The sequence below is a fragment of the Herpailurus yagouaroundi genome, unplaced genomic scaffold (assembly GCF_014898765.1).
Source record: "Herpailurus yagouaroundi ecotype Mexico unplaced genomic scaffold, PumYag 142, whole genome shotgun sequence".
NCBI lineage: Eukaryota > Metazoa > Chordata > Mammalia > Carnivora > Felidae > Herpailurus > Herpailurus yagouaroundi.
Window position 1 is genome coordinate 54417688 of NW_024412397.1, and position 7563 is coordinate 54425250.

Sequence of the window (7563 nt, forward strand, 5' to 3'; positions counted from 1 at the left end):
CCATTGCAATTATATCCCACATGAATAGTTGTTGTTCGAGAAAACCATCAGAGATCTTGCCTCAGTCCCTCTCTGGAACCCCTGCTTCTCTGCAGCACAGAGGCAGTCTGGAATGATGGAATCCCACTGGCCTAGAGAACAGAAGATCATTGCAGGTCACACACTCCACCTCTCCATGCCTCAGCACCCTCCTCAGCCCTGAGACCACTCCCAGTGCAACACACCCACGAAAGGACGCTCTGTAATGTCCTTCTGGCACCCAAACCTTCTTCTTTGTGCCCAGTGCTGTGCAGACCAAACTGAACTGAGCATTCCAGAAGGTTAAACATAAGGCACATTATACACGATTTCCTTTTCATTACTGCCACTTCCTCTGCGGTCACTAATTTCAGGGTGGCCAGACCTTAAAAAAGAGGCTATGCAGGGTGTGTGTGTGTGTGTGTGTGTGTGTGCGCACATATGTGCTCGCACATGCATATATGTGTATGGGTGTGTGTGGGGGGATCCTGGGGCGGGGGGGGGGGGGAATTTTTGAAGGTCACTTCAAAAGTAAGATGAGAATAAAATAGAAAGGAGCTAGAATACACCCACCTCGTCCTGCTTAGAAATACATAAGGCTTGAGGCAGATGAGTTGCAGAAATCAGAGAGAGAGCTTCTCTGTTTGCCACCCACAGGCTGCCGGGACACAACACAGGCACCTGGGCAGAGTAACCCTGGTGATGGCACTGATAGACGGTCACAGCGATGACTGTGCACAGCTTCCGTAACTCAACCTGAAACCAGGCAAACCCCTTTTCAGGTTTCATTTCCAGCCCCGCATTTGCTGCCAAGGCTCACAAGCCTTCTGGGGGACCCAAGGCCAAGTTTCACTAACTTGGATGCTGTTACCAGGCAAAATTAAAGTGGAATTAATCTGCCTCCTGCACACACTCTAGGTTTATCAGTTTATTTCAGATAAAGCCTGAAAATTCCACATATAAGTCGTCCACAATTCAGGAGGCAAAGATAGATTTCCAAGTACAATCAACCAGTATTTCATCGTAGGGCCGCTGAAACCCGAGCCTCTGTTTTTAACCCACATTTCTAGACTGCATTCCTAGTCGGGAGCGTTTGGTTCCATCTGGCCATTTCATTCCCGGTCAGATAATACCAGACGTATCTATGTAACATACAAGCCACTGTCAAATAGCACTGAGCCATCTCCCCGAGACAGCTGTTCCACACAAGGGCTTCATTGTCTGAGAAAAGCTTGTATCATTTTACTTCAAGAGCTGGGGGAACAAGCATTCTGTCAGCTGCCAGGGCTTGGAGGAAACCTCACTCACTGCAGATTTTCATTACTTTGTTACCAAGCCCCAAACCCGACAATCGGCTGTTAGGGATGAACATTGGAAACAGGAACGAAAGTCCTCGCTCTGCTTTCATTTTATCAGGGAACATAATAGCTCCACACACCCAGAGAATTTATAGTTATGCTTTTCAAAGATAACACGACACTACCAGGCAACCACAAATGCCTTTTCTCATGCCGCCCTTGGTCGTGCACGTTTAACCGCTTCAGGTAAACCAGGAAAGTGCTTTCCAGTCCTGGAATGCCAAAAACAACGTCCCTAGGAAGCAGCTGTCAGACTCAGGATAATGGCATCATAAAATAATTGAGAACTGAAAAAGTATTTAAAATCGGATGGTTCCTTTCTTTTTTTAACTCTCTAATCAAGAAACATTACTGCAACTACGCCACCCTGCATCTATACCTCACGTTCCCATTGAGTGAGAAGGTTCTGTTTCCAACTTCTTTTTTATCCCCCAGGAACGCCATGTATTTTACATTTAAACAAAATGTAACAAAAATACCTTATATTCTTATGAGCCTGATGACTGTGAATGTGATGATAGGTAGCTTATTCTAGTACCTTCAGCTGCTGTAGGCTTTTTTTGGAAGGGAGGGTGGGATTTTTTGTGTGTGATAAAATATACATCAGACCTACCATTTCAACCATTCTCTCCCTCCCACTTTCTTCCTTCCTTCCTTCCTTCCTTCCTTCCTTCCTTCCTTCCTTCCTTCCTTCCATACACAAGCAAGGGAGGAGTAGAGAGAGAGAGGGAGAAAGAGAATCCCAAGCAGGCTCCACGCCCAGCGCCAAGCCCCATGCAGGGCCTGGAGCCATGACCATGAGATCATGACCTAAATCGAGAGTCAGATGCTCAACTGACTGAGCCACCCAGGCGCCCCTGAACCATTTTTAAGTGTACAGTTCAGAGGCATTAAGTATATTCACCAAACATTTTTGAGTATTTAAGAATTGGGGGGCGCCTGGGTGCGCAGTCGGTTAAGCGTCCGACTTCAGCCAGGTCACGATCTCGCGGTCTGTGAGTTCGAGCCCCGCGTCAGGCTCTGGGCTGATGGCTCAGAGCCTGGAGCCTGTTTCTGATTCTGTGTCTCCCTCTCTCTCTGCCCCTCCCCCGTTCATGCTCTGTCTCTCTCTGTCCCAAAAATAAATAAACGTTGAAAAAAAAAATTAAAAAAAAAGAATTGGGATCATTCCAGTGCCTCAGAAAATAAATTAAGCAAGTATGGTCCGAGTCTTCCTTTCTCTCACTCTATTCTACTTACACTTCCATGATGATTTTGAAGACTACGTATCCTGGAAGGGATTTGTCAGAGAGCCACCTTCGTCATGTACCCTGAATGTACCGCCTTGTATGGGACCCAAAGAACACATAAGGTGGCTTGGCCAAGAGACAGATATATCTGGGCTTGACTCATTTGTCAAAGCTATTTTTCTGGGTGTACACAGATTTTTTTTTTAAAGCTGGTTACTCAGAAATTGGCTGTGCCTACCAGACAGGCTTGGCCTCTCTTCCTCACCGAGCCTCTTATAAAAAAAGAAAAGGTTAAATTAGAGAATGCATAAAACAAAGGCTCTCCGCAGCTCCGGTCCCAGTTATCAGAACAGAATTGTGGTTGCCAAGGAGCGAGGGACAGATATGTATGGAGAGCTTTAGAGGACAGCACTGAGTGACACACAAGAGTATCATTATCTTGTCAAATGTTATTCATGTTGTATCTGTTCCATCAGACACTTCTGTGTTCTGTGACCTTGGACAAGATACTGCCAGAGAGCTGTTTTGAGGGCGAATAAAACACCTGTCAGTGTCCAGCCCATTGCCCGGGGTATTGTAAGGACAAGATGAATATTCTTTCATGTGCTTCTGTTCTCCCTTCTTCCCATGGAGGTTGGCTATGGCTGTCTGGTCAGACCCTCACTGATTTGGATTTGCCTCCTTTGGAATTGGCGACTCTTTGACCTGGGCATGGGGAGTTACCTCTGCACTATTCAGAATTCTGGAATGCTGGTGAATTGAAGCTCCTGGGCCTGAAAGATAAAGCTTGCAAGTGCTTGTCGAATGGAATCACATCCCAAGAACTGGACAGGACATACAGGATTCCTCTGGATCATCCTGCTGACCGACACAGAAGGGTTCTACCATTTCTTTTTTTTTTTTTTTAATTTTTTTAACGTTTATTTATTTTTGAGACAGAGAGAGATCAAGCATAAACGGGGGAGGGGCGGAGAGAGAGAGAGAGAGAGACACAGAATCGGAAGCAGGCTCCAGGCTCCGAGCCATCAGCCCAGAGCTCGACGCGGGGCTCGAACTCACGGACCGTGAGATCGTGACCTGAGTTAAAGTCGGACGCTCAACTGACTGAGCCACCCAGGCACCCCGGGTTCTACCATTTCTATGCCAGGTGTTCCTCTCCCTCTGCCAAACCCTTGTTCTGATCGGCAGGGCTCTTTATCTCACCAAGGATCCCCCCGCCCCCTTCCTACTTTTGGCAACAATGACTTCTAATTACTCATTGAAAATTCTGTGACTACTGAAGAACAAACATTTTGCAAGGTAAAATACTTTTGTAACACAGAATTTCCAAAATATTTCCCAGACTCAAATACATATTCACTGATCCCCTCCTATGTACCAGGAACCATCAGAAGGGCAGGGTCTATAAAGATGAATGAGATAAGAATAATTTCTGTCCTCAGCTCATTTTTCAGTGGAGGAGAGAGACACATAGACTGCTGTAAAATAATGTTGGAAAGAGCTGATAGACAGATGTACAGGCTATTATGGAATCATGAGGGAGACACACCCAACTCAGCCTGAGGGGAGGCATTCCGCAAAGACTTCCAGAAGGTGAGGCCCAAGCTGAGACTTGAAGGGAGAGCCATATTTTGTAGGCGAGATGGGCTTATATGAATAGATGTTATGGATTTGAATCAGTTTTGTACATTTACAAAAGCATGCATAAAGGCATTTTCATCTAAACTTTGTGTTAGTTGTTTGATCTAAAGTTATAAAGTTATATTAAAAAAACTAATAATTTGGACTCTTCACTACAGACCATTGGCTTTCAAACTGTATTCTAGAAATCCTAGGATTTTTTTGAGATCGGGGGTTGTCAGGGACCTTGGTCCAAGGGACAGTGGATGCTGAGCAGACAGAACTCAGACCATTACTTCCACTGTTCCGTTATATTTATTGCTGCTGAGTGTAACTATTTTTAATTAGAGAAGGGGTTTCTGATATTAACATATGTTTCAAACGAGAAAGGAAGACCAACTCCCCAGTGAAGCAGGTTTCACCGCATACTTGCCATCTAAGACTAATTTATCCAGCTGAGTACTTTTAAAACAAAGTACCAAGAAATACTCCCACCCCTAGTTATCTTTGTCTGTTCTGCAACCATGACCCTCACACCTCCCCCCAGGCAGCAACCTTGCAAAATAAAGTGGAGATTTGATAAAATGTATCTCTACTGCGAAGAAAATGTCCGTAAGGAGTATAGCTTATTAATGGTGGGATCTTCAGGGACAAAGACACCAGTTTTTATTCTTTAGAAGAAATCTCATTATAGCAAAATACCTTCCTATGGAATGGATTTGCTAAATTCTATTTATAAATCAGTGCTTTAAGTAACATGTGAAGTAAAATTCTGTAACAGTGAATAAATGGGTTGCTCCTTCATGTTCATTACTTTGGGACTTTTCCAAGAGTGCACATTTCAAAATACAAAATGCTTCTCTTTGATCCTGAACACACAATGAGAGCCTGGTTTTCTGACAAGATTGTCACCTTTCAAATACATGTGTTTGTATCAAAACGTGGTAACTTGTTGTCAGGGCTCCTTTAGTGTTGAAGAAGATTTTCCTAAATCGTTATACCATGACTGTCCTTGTGCATCACTATAAAGCTGGATTGAGAGAAGTAGATCCAGTCTTAGATGGGAAGAAAACACATGAGTGACTTTCCTGGGTCCTATAGGAAGTCAACCAGGAAGCTAGAATGAGTCCTGAACTAATGAGGTGAATGCACCGAAATCTGAAAATTAGCTTGTTCTGTTGAGCAATAAATACATCAGAGGCTGTTGCTCCTTAGACACCAGCATTTTTCCTAGGAAAATCTAATCAACTCTGGGTATAGCCACCAAGGGAAAAGAAGGGAGGAAGATGTTACTGCTAAGACTTCCTTACTGAAACCCACCCCATCCATTGCTGCTGGGTGGTGCCTCCTTCTCCTGTCACCAGGGCAAAAAGCTAATTCTGCTTGTGGATCAATATTCAGGTGAGCCTGGAGTGACATCAATGGTTAGGGGCAACTGTCAAGGAGATTACTCTTCCACTGCTAAGTTGTTTGCACTTACAACATGAGGAACATTTCAGAAACCTACTTACGGGTTTTCTTTTTTTTTTTTTTAATTTTTTTTTTCAACGTTTATTTCTTTTGGGACAGAGAGAGACAGAGCATGAACGGGGGAGGGGCAGAGAGAGAGGGAGACACAGAATCGGAAACAGGCTCCAGGCTCTGAGCCATCAGCCCAGAGCCTGACGCGGGGCTCGAACTCAGGGACCGCGAGATCGTGACCTGGCTGAAGTCGGACGCTTAACCGACTGCGCCACCCAGGCGCCCCAACTTACGGGTTTTCTAACCTGCTCATCAAGGCAACAAATAAGCTAGTCAGCCAGTTGATAGGGTTCAGGCAAGAGGAATGAGTGCAGAGAAGAGCTGAGAGCAAGACACAGGGAGGAAATCCCACAGTCTGCTAATTATTCTTTTCCAGACTCAGTTTTCATAAAAAATACTTCCTTGATGGAAAACTCACTGCCTCGTGACACAATTAGTTTGGTTCATTTAGTAAGTCTATTTACCACAATTAGACATAGGCTCAAGGTCTAATTATAAAGAAATTATTGATATTTTTATTAGGGATGATAATGTATGATGATTATGTAAAAAAAAAAATCCTTATCAGTGGGTACATAGTAATGTGCCACAATGCTTTGGACTTTCTTTAAGATAATCCAGGGGCGCCTGGGTGGCGCAGTCGGTTGAGCGTCCGACTTCAGCCAGGTCACGATCTCGCGGTCCCTGAGTTCGAGCCCCGCGTCGGGCTCTGGGCTGATGGCTCAGAGCCTGGAGCCTGTTTCCGATTCTGTGTCTCCCTCTCTCTCTGCCCCTCCCCCGTTCATGCTCTGTCTCTCTCTGTCCCAAAAATAAATAAAAACGTAGAAAAAAAAAATTAAAAAAAAAAAAAAAAGATAATCCAGCAAAAATGACTAATGGGGGAAGATAAGAAAATGAGGCTGGCCAGTGGTGTTGGGTGATAGGTACATTGTACTAAACTCTCTACTTTTGTGCATGTTTTATATTTTTTGTGAGAAAAAGTTAAATGATTTAAAAAATAGGTCTAAAAAGTCACATCATAACAATACTCTTCTAGGTATTTACCACGCAAAAATGAAGATAGGCTTAAATGCTTACCCCTAAATGCCTAAATTTCTTTGATTCAAAAATATCATCAGTTGGAGGATCCACCATTCATTTGATAATTGTTTTTCAGAGGAAAATAAACACACAACACTGAAATACACGCTGATTATAAACTATATCCCAATTTCAGAGTTGTTAAAAATGTGGAAAACATGCCTTAGAATTGAGGTAACCTGGTCATTTTGTTGTCAATTGTGTGTGTGTGTGTGTGTGTGTGTGTTTAACGTAAGCTCCATGCCCAATGAGGGGCTTGGACTCAAGACACTGAGATCAACAGTCCCATGCTCTATGGACTCAGCCAGTCAGGCGCCCCTTGTCATTTGTTAATAGGAATTATTGTGTTAAAAAGCCAAGTTTGAGAATAACAGTGTGCACGGCCCCCATCATTTATTTATTCATCATTTACTTTAACCCGTTAGGTTGAAATTTGTGTTAACTTAGTGGCTGAGGGTTTGCCTTCCTAAAACCAATGAAAGTGCATGCTAAACGGGCTTATGAATCTGAATAAGCCTGGTCCCTTCTGGCCTATGCATTATCGGCCTTGTTTTCATATCGTACGTTACGGAAAGTAATAAAACTGTGAGATTATAAATGCCCAGTGCACCTGCACCGGTGACCCTGGACACTCGTCAGAATTACTGTCAACCCCTTAAGAATCAGCACCCATTTCAGGATCCTCTTGGGAAAGAGGAGCGGTTGTAGGAACTCGAGCTGGGGGGGGGGGGGGGGGG

At 44.0% G+C, this 7563-nt stretch overlaps 1 protein-coding gene across 12 annotated transcripts in view; it reads right to left on the bottom strand.

Annotated features, from left to right (window-relative positions):
• DLGAP1 (DLG associated protein 1) overlaps positions 1–7563 on the bottom strand; it is an 898848-nt gene that overhangs the window by 21323 nt on the left and 869962 nt on the right. The gene's annotated exons all lie outside the window — the stretch shown is intronic.